Below are 18747 nucleotides of genomic sequence, written 5' to 3'. Positions count from 1 at the left end.
TACTCCTTTTTAACTAACTTGAAACTAATATATAAATCAATGTTGCAGAAATCATAAATAAATTGCTATTTATTGTGATTAGTTGGCATTTGAGTTGGAGGTCAATTTTTTTTTAAATCACAGGTTTGTTGTGAAAATTGGTCAAACCGAGTTTTTGACCTAATAATCATCATTTTTTTATCAGAAAAGTGCATTTCTGGGTTTTTTCCTTTCCCTCCTGATTCATGTAGTGACTTTTTCCTGATTTTTCCCTTAACCCCCCAATGGGATTTTTTCCCTGACCCTAATCCTAACTCTGAGCCAATTTTTCCCAGTTAAATCTGATTGATGGAAAAATGCTCTATCTTTAGGCTAAGTTGCCAGTTTGGGTTTGGGTTTGAGGGTTTTGGTACACAGGTATGACAATTTTTTGTTGAAGTTGGATACATTTGGGTACATCCATACAAAAAATATATAAAAGTCATAAATATGCACATATTTTTACCTAAAAATAGGATGATCACATAACATACATTTAATAAACAAAACAACATAATTTTTTTATAAGATGGTATATACCTAACATTAAAACCTTAACCACCTTTATTGGGACCCACTGAGAGCATTTAAAAAACACACTATACTAATGCATTAGGCACTCTAAGAAAACGTTGAAAAGTAAAACATGCATGTTTTTTTATAATGTGAAGCCAGTAATTATTGCTTTCTAAGAAAAATTCAGCAGGTGATACTCCAAGATGATTTCCATAGCCCGTCGCATCTAACAACCCATGAATTGAATTTGTTAAAACTATTTTGCAGTTCTCAACAGAATTTAAATCACTCCAACACTTAACTGGATTGAATATTTGATAAAAATTAGAGGTGGTTGTTGTCACAGAAGAATATTGAAGGACTTCATCTGATAGATTTGTGAAAAGTGGCTTAACTGCACTTGCTTCATCTGACATAATATCAAAGAGGGGATCATAGCGCATGAAGCACTTGCCCAGCTAAGCTCTACTGAATTTGGCATTTACATAATCCTGGTAAATACTTATATTTGCTTCTTGTGAACAGCTGAAGTATGAGTGCAGTTTGCAAAAGGAGTGGGCTGTACACGGTAGAGTCCACCTGGGTTTGATTAGGTACATTGCATAGCATACCCAGACAAACCCAGGTGGGCTCTGTAGAGCCCCATCTGAATCCACAGCAGATTGGACTGCATGCCTAGACTGGTTAGCGTGAACCTAGGGGTAAATCTGAGTGAACTGGCAATGTCTTTTGGCTTGCTGATTTATTTTCTAAAGACTTTTGCTACTATTATATGAAGTATATTCAAAGATCAAAGTCCCAATATACTTTATATCATAGTAGCAAAAGTCTTTCTCACCAATAAATCAGCAAACCAAAAGACAACATTGCCAGTTGACTCAGATTTACCCCTGGGTCCAGGTTACCCAGTCTAGGTACGCAGTCTGATCTGCTGTGGATGCAGACGGAGCTCTACAGATCCCACCTGGGTTCATCTGGGTATGCTATGCAAATGTGACTAGGCTCTCTACTTTTGGGCAAACCTTGTTATTACAATATGCTAATTATTGCCTTATTTGGTAAAATAGACAGAATATATATTATCTATTAGCACCTTATAATTTTTTATTTACAGTTCATGAAAATTTGTAAGGTAAAAAATAGCAAGCTGATTATCATAGACATGATCTGTGAAGTGAATATAAAATAGGTTGCTATCTGACTGAATTGATACTGATTAATGCACAACGGTTGCTCTCTTGTAATGGTACATGATTGTAGTACCATATATCCATCCCTACATAACAATAGGAAATCTAACGCAGGAAGGATTTAGAGGTTATATCAAACTGCCCAATCAAGTAGCTACAACTAAATTCCAATTCAATTATTTTTGGAACATCAAATTCAAACACAAATACAATAGGAATAAAAGATAAATATTTTATTTATTTCACATGTACAACAAGAAGAAACTTTATTTCAATTCAGTTCTTCACTTCTTCCTTTGCACTCCTCTATAAACTACCAAACCTTATTTCAAATTTTTTTCTATGCTGTTTTTGGTTTCTTCTGTTCTGTCTCCCTACTGGTTGCGTCTCTTTTTCACCTCTTCTCTGTTCTTTCAGAATTATTGTTTCTTCTCCATATGTTGTGCCTGCTTTCATGCTATCCCATAGGCATGTCTTGTTCCTTTCTTCTATGCTGATATCTTTTTCTTACCATTTCTCTCTCATCTGTTGCATGTCTGCTGTGTATCTTTTTCATGTTTCCCAGTTGCACCTCCCTTCTCTTCTCTTCTCTGCTCTGTACTCTCAAAATCTGCTGATGGAGACCTCTTTCAATAATGCCATCATTCCCTTATGATTTTTATTGCCACAAATGTTTAAAACCTTCCATTGAAGCTACATAGCCTGCAACAAATTCTCACCCCTGAAGCTTATTTCCCCACCATCTCTGATATCTTTTTCAGCCTCTTAGAAAATGAAAAGTCACGGCCAAGAAATTGAAGAATAAACACTACATAATAAAATCAAGATTTCTTTTTGTTCACACCACCTCAACGTCGAAATAGCTGGACCGCATTGTAGTTCGTAAGTAAATAAGATAAATTGTTTTGTAATTAAGAAATTGGTTCCTGACAGTCGGTTGTCAGTTAGTAGTTACCAACGGTTGGCGTTCTCAACCATAGTCGACTTTTCTATATATTTCATATTGTACTCACAGTTGGGGACCGAATGTATGAACTCCTGCAACTATTGCATATCTGATGAATGAATCTATTTCTTAGAGGAGTCTATATCACCCAGCCCCCTGGCCCTCTTGCGTGTGCGTCTAAGATACATCCTGGATGATGATGCAACCATGATATCTGCTTGTGTCTTAGGCTCAGTGACATCTACACCAACATCCTAGTGGTCTTCTTGTGCTCTATCCTCCTCTGCCATGGCTACTGCCTCTACCTCACACTACACCCAATCAACCCAGGCCAAGTCATCATCACTGAAGACAAGATCATCAACCTCTATGATCCACTATGACTGTGGATCAACCTCCTCTAAAGTGATAAGAGATAAGTCAATGCCGAAGATTTGTTTGGGATGGAGGCAAAGGAGTTCAATTCTATAACATACACAAGATCATTCAACCTATGCAGAAACAATCTAGTGTATGTTCTCAAACATACTCCAATTGCGCTCACATCCTGAAGCACTACATGGATGGATCAAGACACGAACTGCAATACTTTGAAGATTTGGCACCTTAGCACCAAACATCTCCCGCCATGCATCTGAAATGAGAAAAAAGACAAATCAATTCTATCATGTAACTTTGAGTTTCATAGTACTTTCAATATTAAGTTATTAACGTAAAATGGTAAAAGAATGAAAAGTTTAATTTTTAAAATTTAAATTATACCTTTAATAGATTTTTACTTGGCTGCATTTCTGTCTGATTTGCCTTGCATATCTCTCGTGCAAAGAAGTCTCGTTGTGCAAGCCTGAAGATCTCTATCTCACATACAACTTGTGCTCCAAATAATGAATCAGGTGCCATTTGCTCTACAATTGTGTAAAGGTCTGATGCAATACAAAACACCCCGTCCTCCTCCTTATCTGCACCTCCAAAACTCAAAGACACAAATATAACAGAGACATGGACTTAAGCATAGAAATATATTTCATTCCCTTCAAATACAAGAACAGACTTTGTTTACATCTGCACACTTAATAATTAAATAATTAAAACACACAATAATCTCAGATAAACCTACACTCAGCATAGGTGGTTCCCCACCTCCTACCGACTCATCCCTCTTTCTAACCAAACAAAATTTTTCTTTCTAAATGATTGTTTCTCAGCCTCCGTTCTCTAAATTTAGTCTGTTCTCTAGGGTCGATTTTCAATCTCTTGGCAGCGACCACATTATTTTTTTAACCTCCCCTGTCAGCTGTCTTCCTACGCACCTCACATCACTTTCATTGTTTTTGAATTTGATCAGATTTTCATTATGCACAGCGCTCCTCTCACTATCGTAGCAACCTCCTCTCTTTTCCATCGAACTTTCTACCCGCGGCCCTGCTGCCACACCATTTTCTCCTCCGTTTTATATTTTATCTATCATTTTAAAAACTGAAATCTATTTTTGGGTCGATTCTAATCTTTATGACCCTTTGCCGATTTGCAGTCCACCCTCTCTCCCTGGCTGCACAGTACCTCCTTTATTTCTAAACCACTACTCCCACATGGCTTCATTTTCTCTTAATTTATTCACTACACATATCCATTATAGTTTGTATCTATTTAATTCAAAATAACCTATGCCTTCCATTTTGTGTATGGGTTGGCAGGATGCTCCTGCATCAAGGTCACTCAACACCACCTCATCGGCCTTGAAATCTAGGCGAAATTGGAATGTTGGATTAAGGTAGTAGGCAGCTACATGTAAAGGCTTGTGAAGCTGAAGCTGCCATCGTTGATCAATGATCTCCCATATGGGATGGTACTTAGCCTCAACCCTTGAATAAACAAATTTAATGGCCTTCTTTGCCCTTTCCATGCCCTCATATATGTAAGGCATTGTAGGATTCTTTCCATTAGCAACTTATAGAACAACTAAAGGCTTTGTGTATTGCAATCATTGTGAAACATTAACAATGACCATAAATAAGTGTGAACAAAAATAAACAAATGAAATGGAAATAAGAACAAAAATATAATGGAAAGTTACCTCTACAATCTCCTTCACTGGTTGCCAAAAACTGTGCTCATCAAAATCCCATTAACCACCTCAACCCTTACATTGGTCTTTGCATATGGTGATGCATAGCACTCTTCACTTACAAACATGCATCTCAAAGCGGCCTTGGTGTGATATCCCCATACTTTCGGTCAGAAGTCCAATTTTGTGAAGTCTCTAAGAGACAAAATTGCAGAACTTATATGGTCTGTATTCACTATTCAACAATTAACAGGGTATCAGTAGAAGGGCCGAGAAATCATTTAATAGAGCTTCCATCGTACGACCAAGGCATATATGTTACCCAGGGAAGGATCCGATCACATTAATCCTTGCTGATAAAACAGATTCAGTAACCACTAAACATAATGTCGGTTATTATAATAAACTGGTTTCTTAATGACTAAAGGATACGTGTGGAAAGGTGCGATCTTGATAAAAATTGTATTAGTAACTAAGCAAATATTGTTACAAACAAACAATCTATATCAAACGTTTTTGTAAGGAAGAAGAGGCATGATGAGTGAAGAGTTCTCACGCCTTTCCAAAGAGGCATGTAGGTGTATAAAATACATCTAAATTCCATTTGCAAAGGGAGGAGAAAATAATCTAAAATGCTTCCAAAATCAATACTGAAGAAAAAGGAAATTAAAGACCAGACTTCGGTTGCCAGCCTATAGAATCCAAACTCATTCCCTACCAAAGGAGTGCAGAAAACCAAAAACACATTCTAGGTACAACAATATCGTGACTGCAGATCGAGATCACATTGTGCTTACAGTCATCCCGAACTGGGCGTATTCCATGTAACTAAGTATATACTTTAGAGACTGCGATATATTGGAGGATAGATTTAAGACATCATATATATATATATATACTCATTTTTGCATACAATATATATTTATTATCAGACCTTGTATGTCTGTAGTATATCAATTTTCATAACTGGGCTATTCTAGAACAATTTTCTTCAATTCATCATTTCATTAATCTGTCAAGGAAGGAAGCCTTTATAGGGGACATCACAGTGGTATCAGAGCCATAATCCTGCCATTTTGTGGAAATTTAGTTAATGCGAACTTATCAACGTAGAAGGGGCCAATCCGCTATGGCAGAACAAGTGGCAAATGAGCTAAGATACTTTTGGAGCAAACTAACAAAAAATTTGGAAGGACAAACCAACTGATCCTCCAAGCTATCCAAAGCATGAACAGCAACAATACAAGAACTAATCAAAATCAAGGGAGAGATACATATTCCAACCATTCTGAAAATGAACATTCAACTCGAATCTCCACTTTGAGACTCACCATGCCATCATTTCTGCTTAGAGAAGAACCTATGCTTGAAGGAGAAGAACCAATGACAAAGTGTAGAAGAACTATCAAAAATCTATGCAAGGTTGGTTCCCGAAGTACAAGGATGTATTCCCTTTAAGGAGTACTATGAAGTCAAGACCCAAGTTAACTCCAATAGAAGAAGAAGACACACAGACAGAGACCTTAAGGCAAGGATAAGTAAAATGTCCTTACCCTATTTTGATGGTTCAGGGAAATCTACTGCCCAATCATGGGTCTAGAAACTGGACACATATGTATCACTAAGTCCTATGACGAAGGAGAATGCCATCAAGTTTGCTACTCTTCATCCAGCCGGGACAACACACAATTGGTTGCATCATGCCCTTATCACTCAAGGTCATCAAAACATCACCATGTATAGCGAATTCACTCAAAGACTCATCAAGAGATTCGATCAAAGGCACCAAGAATGGTACTTCAAACTTCCAAGAATTAACTCCAGTTAGTCAACAAGGAACAGTAGAAGATTATGCCAATGAATTTCAGAAATTAGCAGTCATGGTCCCCGACCTCTCTCAAGGAAGACTCACCTATTTATTTGTGGAAGGACTCAAAGAATCAATTAAGAAAATAGTAAACCCTTTGGACCCCCAAAGTTTGGGTGAGGCAATACAAAGAGCTATAAAGGTTGAAGCCAACTACTCAAAAGAAAAACCAAAGTATACAGTACCCAAGGCATATCCAAAGAATCCTTGTAGAGATGAAGACTACAAGGATAAAGGAAGACCATGCTTTTTTTTGCAAAGAAATATGGAGACTTAGACATAGGTGTCAAACAAAAGATGGCCTAGAACAAAGAGAAGACCTAAGAAGGAAGAATCTATGTTTCAAATTCAAAGAACCATGGAGGCATGGCCATCAATGCAAAAGAGGTCAAATACACCAAATAGAAGAGACAAAAGATGAAGGAACGAAAGGGAACTTGTACAAAAGAGCAAGGCTCAAAGATGAAGAGCACGAAACATTAGCAGTCATCACTCGGGTACAGGAACATAGACCCTTAAGGATTAAAGGGACACTCAACGGACAAAAAGTTATTGCCTTGGTGGATAGTGGGGCCTCCCACAATTTCATAAACTAGAATCTAGTGGCAAAGAGGAAGCTGAAAACTAGAGATTTTAAAGGGTTCAAGGTAGCACTAGCGAATGGAGCCATTGCACATTGTACCAGAATGATTCCTGTTGTCATTTTATGACACCCTTGGTCCATCAGTGAGAACCGATCAGAGATATGTTCCATGGACCAGCGTGGCCCCAGTTGATCAAGGAGAGAAGAATCATGAAGCGTGAAGTGTTGCCTTGTCCGGAGGAGTTCCTCCCTTGGCCTTTTCTTCTTCCCCAGAACTCCGGAACCCTGAGGATCCGAAGTTCTTTGCCTTAGCCACTTTCTTTCCTTCTCTGGAACTTCGGAACCCCAAGGTTCTGAAGTTCCCTTCCCTTCCCTTCCCTCATCTTTTCTCTAGTTTCTCCGGAACTCCAGAACCCCGAGGGTCCGAAGTTCCTTCCCTAGCTTAGCCCCTCCTCTCCTTAGCCTTTCTCTCCTTTTGCCCGGAACTCCAGAACCCTAAGGTTCCGAAGTTTCTTGCCCCTTTTCTTCTTTCTCTCTAGAACTCCGGGACCTCGAGGTTCTGAAGTTCCCAGACTTACTTTCCTTCGCCTCTTCTCCAGCTTCTCCTTTCCCCGGAACTCCGGAACCCTGAGGTTTCGAAGTTCCCCTCCTCTTTAGCCTTGCGCAGTTCTTTGGAACTCCGGAACCCTGAGGTTCCGAAGTTCCTTTGCACAGTTCCTCGGAACTCCGGAACCCCGAGATTCCGTAGTTCCCTTCCCTTGCCTTGCTCGAAACTTTGGAACCTTGAGGTTCCGAGGTTCCCTCCTCCCCCTTCTTCCTTCTCCCTGGAATATCGGAACCCCGAGGTTCCGAAGGTGTTTCCCTTCTCTTCTTCTCTCTATCCCGGAACTCCAGAACCGCGAGGTTCCGAAGTTCTTCTCTTGTCTTTCTCACTTTGGGAGTCCGAGCTTCCGTAGTTTCCGGGCTTCCTTCCGACTGGCGACACTTCCGGATGGCGTGATCAACACTCAAGGCCTTTAATGCTCCGATAGTTTTGGTGACTTTTTGTGGAGCCACAAGGGTGTCTTAAATGTTTTGGTAGAATTTGCATCAAGGAAGGTACGAGGCCATGCTGGGTGACTTATGTCATGTCTGACTTTGGAAGGTTAATCAATCTATCTTCCTCAGAATTGCCTTTGGAGGTATGGCTAGGTTGCTTGCATGTACAAGACAGGTGCATGCACTTCCCTGCACCTCCAGACTGACATGCAGGGGTCATGATCACCATTGTAACCCATTTTTCTATATAAGGCTGTTAAGCCTCATTGTAAAGGGTTCTCTCCCTGTTGCCTTGAGCTTTCTTATGCTCTTCTCTTCTCTTGAAGACTTGTAATCTTTTTCTTTTTTGCAACTGTAAGATTGGCCTTTGGCCTTATGATTAATTGAAAATCTCCATTCTTGCCTCCTTCTAACCTATATATGCTGTGTATGCTTTCTTACCTTCATTATAGGTGTGTGTCTTGTAGGTGTGTGTCTTGTGGCTTTTTCTCGCCATCTATGCTGTGTTAACTTGTTTTTTGAGTGTGACTTGTGGGAATCCTTCTCCCCTCTTGACACTTAGTAAATTGTAACCTCCATACATGCGTTTGGGTCACTTATGCAATTGAAGTTGTGCATCTCTTGGGTTTTTTAGTTAATTTCCTTGTGCCATTTTGATAGGGAGAGAAACAATCTCTTCTTGGTGCATCACCTCCTTTTATTTCAAGCAATTCTCTCTTCCTTTTATCTCTGCAAGTTGTTAGGATAGGCTTAGGAGTTAGTTTTGAAGTGTTGAGTTCGTTCAACACCTGCACCTTTTTGAAGAAGGAAGTCGACCTTCTCCAGAGATTCAACCCCATGCACAAGGTCCCACACTTCGGGGTTGTTTCCATGTTTCACAAGTGTAATGTTCTGGACCTGTACGGTGCAGATCAACCGTACGGTGGAAGGGGACACCCGTGCGGTGACCGGGTGGACGTACGGTAGGAGAGGAAGACCATACGGTAGGGGATGGAGAGCATGATGTACGGTGTAAATGTCATACGATGGAGGGAGGGGAGGTGTACGGTATAATAGCCGTACGATGATGTCAAGCGGCGTACGGTGGAGCCCAAAAGGGTCGTACGATGGTGAGGAGGGTGTACGGTGTGGCCACAGGAGGCCGTACGGTGGTGAGGGAGGTGTACGGTGGGGCCAAAGAAGGCTGTACGGTGGTGAGAAGGGGAGGGGTGGTAGTACGGCATGTGGCTGTGAAGATACAAAGTTACGGTGAACTTCAGCGGTTGTGTGGTGACCTTCCAGAGTAATGGATTCTGAATATTAGGAGTCCTCCTTATGCATGTAAACCAGATTAATTGAGACGCAGAGAAAGTAAACAATGATAAAATTCAAGATTTGCCAGATCCGGAACGAGTACAATGATAGAATAGGGTGAGAGGTGAACCTCACCGAAATTGCAAATACCAAATAGGGAGGGTCTTTCACCTCCGAAATGGTGGATAACAGAACTCTAACAAGAATTCGCACAATAGAGAAAAGATACCAAAAATTCGCAACCTACAACAATGACTAACACGGCCATATATATGGGCTTCGGGAAACTTCCCGAAGGGTTACAAACGGGCCGACACGACCAACCAAAACTTGTCAAATCTAATTAAATAAAAGGGTCCGAAAGATTTGTTAGTAAATTTGGGGCCTTACAACAAAATAATTAGATTTATTATTTAATTATATCGGGGACATCACAACAAGGTTGCTGAGTTGATAGCTTAGCAAGGGTGCAAGCTTTTGTGATAACAATTCCCCAACTAGAAATTAAGGTGGGAGGTCATACAATGCAAGGAAAATTCTATGTAGTGTTGTGACCTTTTCACACATTGCCCCATTGCAAATGGGGACCCCCACTTTTTTGCTTTTTAGATAGATGTTTTGCTTAGGTTGTCTTAGTTTAGAAATAATTTCCTAGTGTTTGCCTTTGCTTATGAGAGGGTGTCATATCAAAATGCAAAAAGGTGTTAAAATTGTTAAAATGTTCCTAAGTGTCGAGTTACCTTAGCTTGTCAGTTTATTTTTCAAGTGTTGAATGTCATTTTTGCCTTATAATTTGAGCGAAAATGGTAAAAATGTTGCAAACTGATGCAAATTTTGTGCTAAAGCGTCAAAGATCCCTATAGGAGTTGTTTTTCCACTCCTACGAGGTAAATAAGTCAAAAATGCATAAAGTCGCGATGGACTCCTATTTTTCACCTCTAAAATCCAATTAGAATGTTAAAAGTCTTGATGGAAATAGAATTTCCACTACACGAAATGGTAAAATTTGATAAGTTTGGGCTTTTACAGTGTGAAAATCGTCATAGTCCCGATGGAAGACATTTTTCCCTCATGAAATTAAGGCATAAAAGTGAGAAGTCTTGATGGGAGGCGTTTTTCCATTGAGCAACTGTAATGCTCCCTTCCAGCCAGTGATCACTCCTAGTGAAGAATAGCCTATTCAGGAGGCCCGTAGGCTATTTTTGGCAGAATTAGGGTTTCCATCTTCTGGGAGGATTTTGAGTGGGAAGCAGTTGGAGTTTGGGACTTCTGATTGTGGGGTTTTTCTACGTTTTTCAGGAGTTTTCCGACAGCATGACATGCAACTTCATCTGACTATTCTTTAGTGGACTTACTATTTCTAGTAAGTCATAGTTGGTCCTGGTTTGTGCCCTAATGGAGCTGAGTCACTTAATATTTTTAGTAAGTATGATTTTTTAGGGTTTTAGTGAGCCAGGCAACACCGAGTATTTTTAGTAGTCTTATGGGATGACTCAGCGATTCAGTTCTATTTCTGGGAGGTAGAGTTGAGTTTAGAATGCAGTTTATTGGACTTAGTCATTTATCATTTAAATGACTTAAGAATATTTTATTTTGGCGTCATATTCTATTGTTGAATAATGGTGCTATTTTGGCATCCCATTTGGGAAATATTTAGCAGGGACTCTAGCTTGTGGTTAGAGTATTTTTGATGCCATTATGGAGAGATAAGGGGTTGAATTAAAAGACAAATTTATCTTATATTATGACGCCCTTTATGGTTCTTAGCGCCCACTTTGAAGATAGACTTATGTTTTATTAAAAAAATAACTAAGTGGTCTTTTGCTTTTTGGTGCCCATTCATGTGATGGAGTTTCATTTCATTTGGAAATGAATTTGAAGTGAATTTGGGGGAGATTTGTTCTATAAATATAGGGCGTGGGTCTCCATTTGGATCATCTCAAAGAATTATATTCTTATGCGGTTGGATTGACTCCAGACTTCTTCGAGGGTGAAAATCTCCTAGTTTTTTGGCAGACTTCGAGTGTGAGACATCACTCCTAGCTATGATTGGATCTTCAGAATGCTTGGTTCATTTTTTGTGGGTATCGTCTTGTTGGAAAGCTGATTGTTGGGCGTCTTCTTCCTCTAAAGGGCATGATTTTTGGTGGAGTGTGTTTTTTCCAAGAAGGTCGTACCATCTTGCTGGCCGTACTTCCTTGGTGTGTTGCTGGTCGTGTTTTGGAGTGTTCTGCGTGGGTGTTTTTTGGTGGTGTGTTCAACATTCACTGGTTCTTTTTGGTTTGTGCGAGTTTCCAGTGTTGCTAGAGCCTTGTTGGAGTGACTTCCTTGTGTTTGCTGAAGTTCGTGGTGGCTGTTGGTGGAGTTACAGCAGGCTGTTCTCTGTAACAGCAGCTTGGCATAGTGGTTTTTTCTCTCTTGTTAAGTTTTTCCTTGTTCTTGTGCTTCTCTCTCAGTTTAGTATCTGTATTGGCTTATATCTTCATATTCTCAATCATCTTCTGTAATGATTTATTGTAAAGCTAAATGGTAGTACCATTAGCTATCGTTGTTTGCATCTCTCTTTGTAATTCTCACTACACAAGTGGAAGAGGATGGCTTGGCCGCCTTCAGTGTTTGTAATTCAGCTTGTAGTTTAGTCCTCCCGCTGCATAAGCGGTTGAGTGATTTTTTGTTTGTAATTGTCCTCGCGCTGCATAAGCGGTTGAGTGGAGTTTTGTTTAGTGATAAGTCCTCCCGCTGAAATATTGCGGTAGAGTGCTTGATTGTTTTCTTGTTTCCTTGGCTGGTTTACCGCCAAGTTTCTTATTTCCATCCCACTGAAAAGTGGAAGGGGCTGGCTTGCCGCCCATTATTGTAATAAACATTTTCAAAAGTTGCATCTAATGATCCCCTGCTACCATATGCTCTCTCCCTCCCCGCTTGGGCTCTCGGTGATCAAAAGGTGTAGGGTTCCTTTTAGCTGGTTTAGATTTCATTATTCTAACTCTAACGAGTGTTGGTGTGCTTGTAAACTGTTAAAAAATAAAAAAAATTGTTGGGGATATTACAGCAACAAAGTTGAAAATGGACTTTGTTCCAATGGAGCATGATTTTGCACTCCATTTTTTAGCAAAAAGAGTTATTTTAATGATGAAAATGGTCCTAGTCCCGATGAGGTGTGTTTTTCTTGTCATGGACTGAATTTGCAAGTGTTTTTGGGGAAAATCTCGATGCATCGGGAATCTCCACTAAGGTTGTCCCGATGGAGGTTGTTTTTCCACCGGGCCTACAAGAGCAAAATGCATAAGGAAAGTGAGTCCCGATGACCCACGTTTTCCTAATAGGAGGTAAAATGAGTAAGTTGAGTGCAAATTAATGTGTCTTGATGAAGTTTGATTTTCCACCACAGGGAAAATAAGGGGAATGAAGTGAAATGTGGACAAATTAATGTGTCTCGATGGAGGTCAATTCTCCACTGGGGACAAAATGATGGAAAATTACTAAGTTAATGTGTCCAAATGGGGTTCAAATTTCCACTAGAGGATTTTTTGATGGATTTTAATGAGATTTTGATGGGAAGTTGACTCTTGATAAAGTGCGAATTTCCACGAGGGGGTATTTTTACATGAGACGATCAAATTTGTGTGTCCAGAATCTCCAGATGACTATTGATTTTCCCATGGAGTGGATTTGTGAGGTGAAATGAGTTAAGTGATGGATTTTTTTATGTCTAGATGAGGGTCGATTTTCCCCTCAAGGTTATCATTTGCAAATTGGGGTGAATTTAAGTGAAAATATTATGTCCCAATGTGGTTCGAATTTCCCCAAGGGGCTGGAGATTAAAATTCAAATGAAATTTTTAAGGTGAATGTGTCCCAATTGGCATCGATTTTCCCCTACATGTGCATTTAATGATCAAACAAGGTAAAATGATGCTAAGTGTTGAAATCCCAATGCATATCGATTTTCCACTTGGCTGGTAAAGGCAAATTTTTATCCCACATTGGTTGTGTGGCAATTTTACAAGGAGAAAACATGAATGAAACATACATTCCAGCGCCTTTTTTTATATTATTTTGTGACTGATTTGACAATTGGAGAGCTGGAAGAAGGCAAATTGAGGATTACCATAGCTAGGGGAAGTGTGATTTTGTCTAAGGCTCTAGAGGCACCATCATTGGGAGATCTTTTGGGCATTGAAGGGAGATTCCATTGCTGGTTAAAGACATCATTACCTGTTGTTACCTCAGACCGGAGACAACATTCCCAGCAATTGTTTATGCCAAGACATACCATTTCCAGCCAAGCAAGGGCAGATTGCTCCAGACATATGGATTGCGCCACGAACAAGATCATTTCCAGCCATTGAAACACGATTTTCAGAGGTGTTCTCAGACATTTAAACACAGCAATCAGACTGGAAACGGTGAACTGGGTTGCAATATCATTCATTTTCTTAGTTTAGAAGGGCATTTTCAGACTTACACATTGAAATCAGACCTATCCTAAGTCTGAAAATAAGGTTTATTTAAGACAAATTTTCCAAATTTTGACCCAAACACTCATATTTTCGAGCATTATGTTTCATATTTTCAAATTTCTGATTTAGAAAAGCTAACAAGTCTGAAAATCATTTAGAATCGGAACCTAAGTTATTTTTGGAAAATTAATGGTTCAAATTACCTATCACAAGCTGGGACAAAGGTTGGGAGCAGAAGTGTCTATGAAGATCGATTTTCCACTTAGGAATAACAATTAACTTACCCATCTGGAATGAGGACAAAGTAAAGAACATTGAAGTGTCTTGATGAGGTTTGAATTTCCACTCCATCAAATGGTGATCAAATCAACACAAAATTTTCAAGGACAATGCGATCTGATGAGGGTCAGATTTTCACTTGAGGGCTGAATTTGCAAAGAGAGTGAAAGGGAATGTGTAAAATGCTTTGTCCCTTTATCCATTGATTCTCCACCAAGGGACAAATCAATTCAAATGAAGATCAATGACAAAGTAGTCCCTATGGGCATCAAATTTCCACCAAGTGAAGAAATGGACAAAGATAATGCAGATGTTTTAGGAACTGATCTGCCCTTACGATGATTGATTTTCCACCAAGGCTGAAGCAAGGTTTATTCCATTGGTCTTTAATTCAATATTTGTTTGTTTTGCAGGTCTACTACAAGGAAGGGAAGCACGATCATCAAGGCTTGAGGTGAAAGAGGATGCAAAGGTTTATCCCATGGGTGTTTAATTCAATATTTGTTTGTTTTGCAGGTTTTCTACAAGGAATGGAAGCACGATGATCAAGGCTTGAGGTGAAAGAGGATGCAACTTGCAGGGATACCAAAGGATCAACACTTGAAAGCAACAAATGACGAAGGATCAGCTCCAAGACGACAAGCAAGTGAAATGCAAGAATGAAGAAACTCAAACAATGCTATGAGGAGGAATCAAAAGAAGATAAAGGTATGATTTGGAGAAAAGACTCCACAAGCATATTGCAAGGACAACATCACAAATGCAAATGAGAAAGATCAACATTTCAAGGATGGGAAGAGGATTTCAAGACAAGGATTTAAAAAAAGCAAATATGAGGACTAGCTCAAACATGAAGAAAACTTCACCAGGATGGTGAGCCAGGGAAAGACAAATCTAAGATATGAGCACAGGGAATTCCAAGCATCATGAAGAATGTTCAAGGCAAATCGATTAAGTCTACAATGCAAGCTGAGGTGGCATCCCAGCCACCATTCGTTCAATCAAAGGGTACCAAGTTAGCATTCATTCAAGGATGGAACAAGTGACACATAACACTACATCAAATATTATTTATCTTACCCATCCTCGTCTCTCATTGGCCAATGTAATGGTGGTTGTAACAAACCCTAATTAGGGTTTCTATCTTTCGATCTTGGCCATTGATTGTGGATCAATATGAGCCATTCATTGTAATGAGACCTCTATATAAGGCTCAATGCTCTCATTTGTAAATGTTAGAATGTTAGAAGAGTAGGAGAATAATAGCTAAGACAATTAGGAATTAGAAGTTAGAATAGGAGAAGGAATTGTTGCTAAGACTTGTAAATCAATATACTCTTTTCATTGAAGATATGGTGAAATGTGTTGTTTCAACAAGTTGCATGGTTTCTACTTCACATTTGCTTTAATGTTGGTTAATTGAATGAAAGATCTTGTGGGTGATTAATGGTGAAATTCGCATATCCATACTACTAGCGGTTTGTTGATTGTAAACTTGCCTTGTGTGGTCAACTGAAATCCTTATTCAAGCTTAACTTTAGATGCCATTCACACATTGATATGCATTGCCTTGGTGTCTATGTTGTTGGTGGTAATTTGAACATCATATATTTACCTTAGAAGATTGCACTAGCTTTGTGGAGTTGTTCATTGATGTCAAAGTGAAGTCTAGTAGAGTCTCACCAAGTCATTCATTGCATCCTACATTCGTAGGAGTAGATTAGTCTTCCTAAACCCTTCTCCTTTTGTCCTTTTTATTCAATTCAAGTTAGATTAGCAGAGAAAGCATCACAAGATTGCAATATCGGATGATCAAGTTCCAGTAACGTTCAAGCATTCATGGATTCAATGTGTCCCCTCGTGATTCCAACAATATCACATCAAACCATTGAGCTTATGCACAAGTCGAGACCTAACATTAGGAACCTTGGAGTCTTCCAATTGATCACGTAGTTTAGCATTTAGGAAGATTTTGTTCAAGAGAGGATAAGATACCTTGGTATTTTATTCTATGTTCGAAGTGCCTAAAAAACACATCAACATGTTGTAACACTGGGAAATGATGTATTACTTGGGACACCTTGGATCAACTCATTGGGGCATTTCACCATGGATCTTCCAAATCTAAAGATTTTCTTTCAGCATGATGGACGGGAGGTAACATTGAAAGGACTGTCGGATAGAGCTCCAAGAGTAGTCTCATGCAAAGGAATGGAAAGAATCATTCAACCCATTTTGAGGAAGCATAAGAAGGTCTTTGAAGATATTTCACTAGGTCTTCCACCAAGGATATGTTTTGAACACTCAATAGAACTAGAAGGAGCCAAGCTAGTGATTACTACTCCCTACAGGCACCCTCGAATATTCAAGGAAGAAATTGAGAAAACTATCAAAGAGCTATTCGAAATGGGACACATTCAACCAAGTTGTAGCCCTTTTGCATGTTTAGTTGTTCTAGTCAAGAAGGACAACACTATGAGAATGTGCATAGATTACAAAGCCCTCAACAAAAAAAAATTAACAGGTACCCTATACCAAGGATAGATGAATTGATTGATGAGCTTCAGGGAGCTTGGTATTTCTTGAAAATTGATTTACGGGCAGGTTACCATCAAACAAGGATGAGGAAGTAAGATGTACCCAGGACAACCTTCAGATGTCATTATGGGCATTTTGAATTCCTAGTTATGCCCTTTGGACTTACAAATACACCAACCACCTTCCAATCTTGTATGAACCATATCTTCCGTCAACAATTGAGGAAATCCTTGTATTTTTTGATGACATTCCTATTTATAGCAGAACATGGGAGGAGCATCTCCAACACATTGAAGAAGTTCTAAGTATATTAGAGACAATCCCTATATGCTAAGGTTTCCAAATGTGAATTTGGCATGAAGGAAATACTCTACTTAGGCCATAAGATCAATGAAGACGGTGTGAGCGTTGATGAGGAGAAGATCAAAGCTATCAAGGAGTGGTCAATACCCAAGACCTTGACCCAACTTAGGGGTTTTGTGGGATTATGCAGCTATTATAGACGTTTTGTAAAGGGATTCTCCAAAATGCAACCCCTCTCATAGATCTAACCAAGAAAGGAGCTTTCATGTGGAATGACAAAGCACAATCATTTGAACAGTTAAAAGAAACCATGAGCTCATGCTTGGTCCCTGTAATGTCCCCTTCTCAGTGAGGAGTAATCAATGATCCATCGGCCTATTGCCTAGACCTGTAGGCTGATTGGAATGAAGACTTAGGGTTTCCTATTTTTTTGGAGCTTTGTATGATCTAATAGATGCTTATCCGATAGGGCTTTTGCAACTTCATTCGTGGATTCCTTCTGGGTTTTTCGAGAGCTTCGTAGTGATATAACATGCATTTAGTTTTGAGAGGCATTCTGAACTTACTATTTTTAGTAAGTTGGTGGCAGCTGTTAGGGTTTTGAGATTATTCTGAGTTTTCTGAGCTTCTTCTCATGGTTCGAAAAGCAGGCTGTTTCGAGTTGTTTTCAGGACTTACTATTTTTAGTAAGTGCTATTTCAGGTAGTTCTTTTTTAGTAGTGCAGTTCAAAGCCCTGACCTAGTCCAGTTGTTGGTTTTTGGCATTTCAACCCATCAGTTCAATTTGGCACAATTAGTATTTGATTTTCAGCGATTTATTAAATATTATTACTTTATGCTAAAGTTAATATTTAATGTGTTTTTGGATGACTTATGGAAAAATACTTTGCACCTAAAAGTATTATATTTCCATTTAAGTCAGTGGCGTCAGAAATGGAGGCATATTTCATGAGTTTATTATGTTTTAAGTTGTAACTCATACACCAAGGAAAAAGTTCAAACTTTTTGGCTAGGAGTTGGACGCCAAACACATGAGGGAGTGGGAAATGAAATGCAAATTAGGAAGTTGTAATTTGGATGCCATTCAGAGGTGAATTTGGGGTCTCAAAATCTATAAATATGAGAGCTTGGTCTCTCATTTGTCATATTTGAACATTTTCATAACGAAGTGCTGCCAAAATTGTAATGTTCCGGACCTGTACGGTGCAGATCAACCGTACGGTGGAAGGAGACACCCGTGCGGTGATTGGGTGGACGTACGGTGGGAGAGGAAGACTGTACGGTAGGGGATGGAGAGAACGGCGTACGGTGGAGTGAGGGGAGGCGTACGGTATAGTAGTCATACGGTGATGTCAAGCGGTCGTACGGTGTAGCCCAAAGGGTTGTACGGTGGTGAGGAGGGTGTACGGTGTGGCCACAGGAGGCCGTACAGTGGCGAGGGATGTGTACGGTGGGGCCAAAGAAGGTTGTATGGTGGTGAGAAGGGGAGGGGTGGTAGTACGGTGTGTGGTTGTGAAGATGCAGAGGTATGGTGAGCTTCAACGGTTGTGTGGTGACCTTCCAGAGTAATGGATTCTGAATATTAGGAGTCCTCCTTATGCATGTAAACCAGATTAACAGAGATGCAGAGAAAGTAAACAATGATAAAA

At 39.5% G+C, this 18747-nt stretch overlaps 1 protein-coding gene across 1 annotated transcript in view; it reads left to right on the top strand.

Annotated features, from left to right (window-relative positions):
• LOC131055729 (clp protease adapter protein ClpF, chloroplastic) overlaps positions 1–18747 on the top strand; it is a 213484-nt gene that overhangs the window by 154606 nt on the left and 40131 nt on the right. The gene's annotated exons all lie outside the window — the stretch shown is intronic.

Source organism: Cryptomeria japonica, chromosome 3 (genome assembly GCF_030272615.1).
Source record: "Cryptomeria japonica chromosome 3, Sugi_1.0, whole genome shotgun sequence".
Taxonomy (NCBI): domain Eukaryota; kingdom Viridiplantae; phylum Streptophyta; class Pinopsida; order Cupressales; family Cupressaceae; genus Cryptomeria; species Cryptomeria japonica.
Note: the sequence above shows the minus strand (reverse complement) of the source record. Positions and strands in the feature narration are given on the sequence as shown.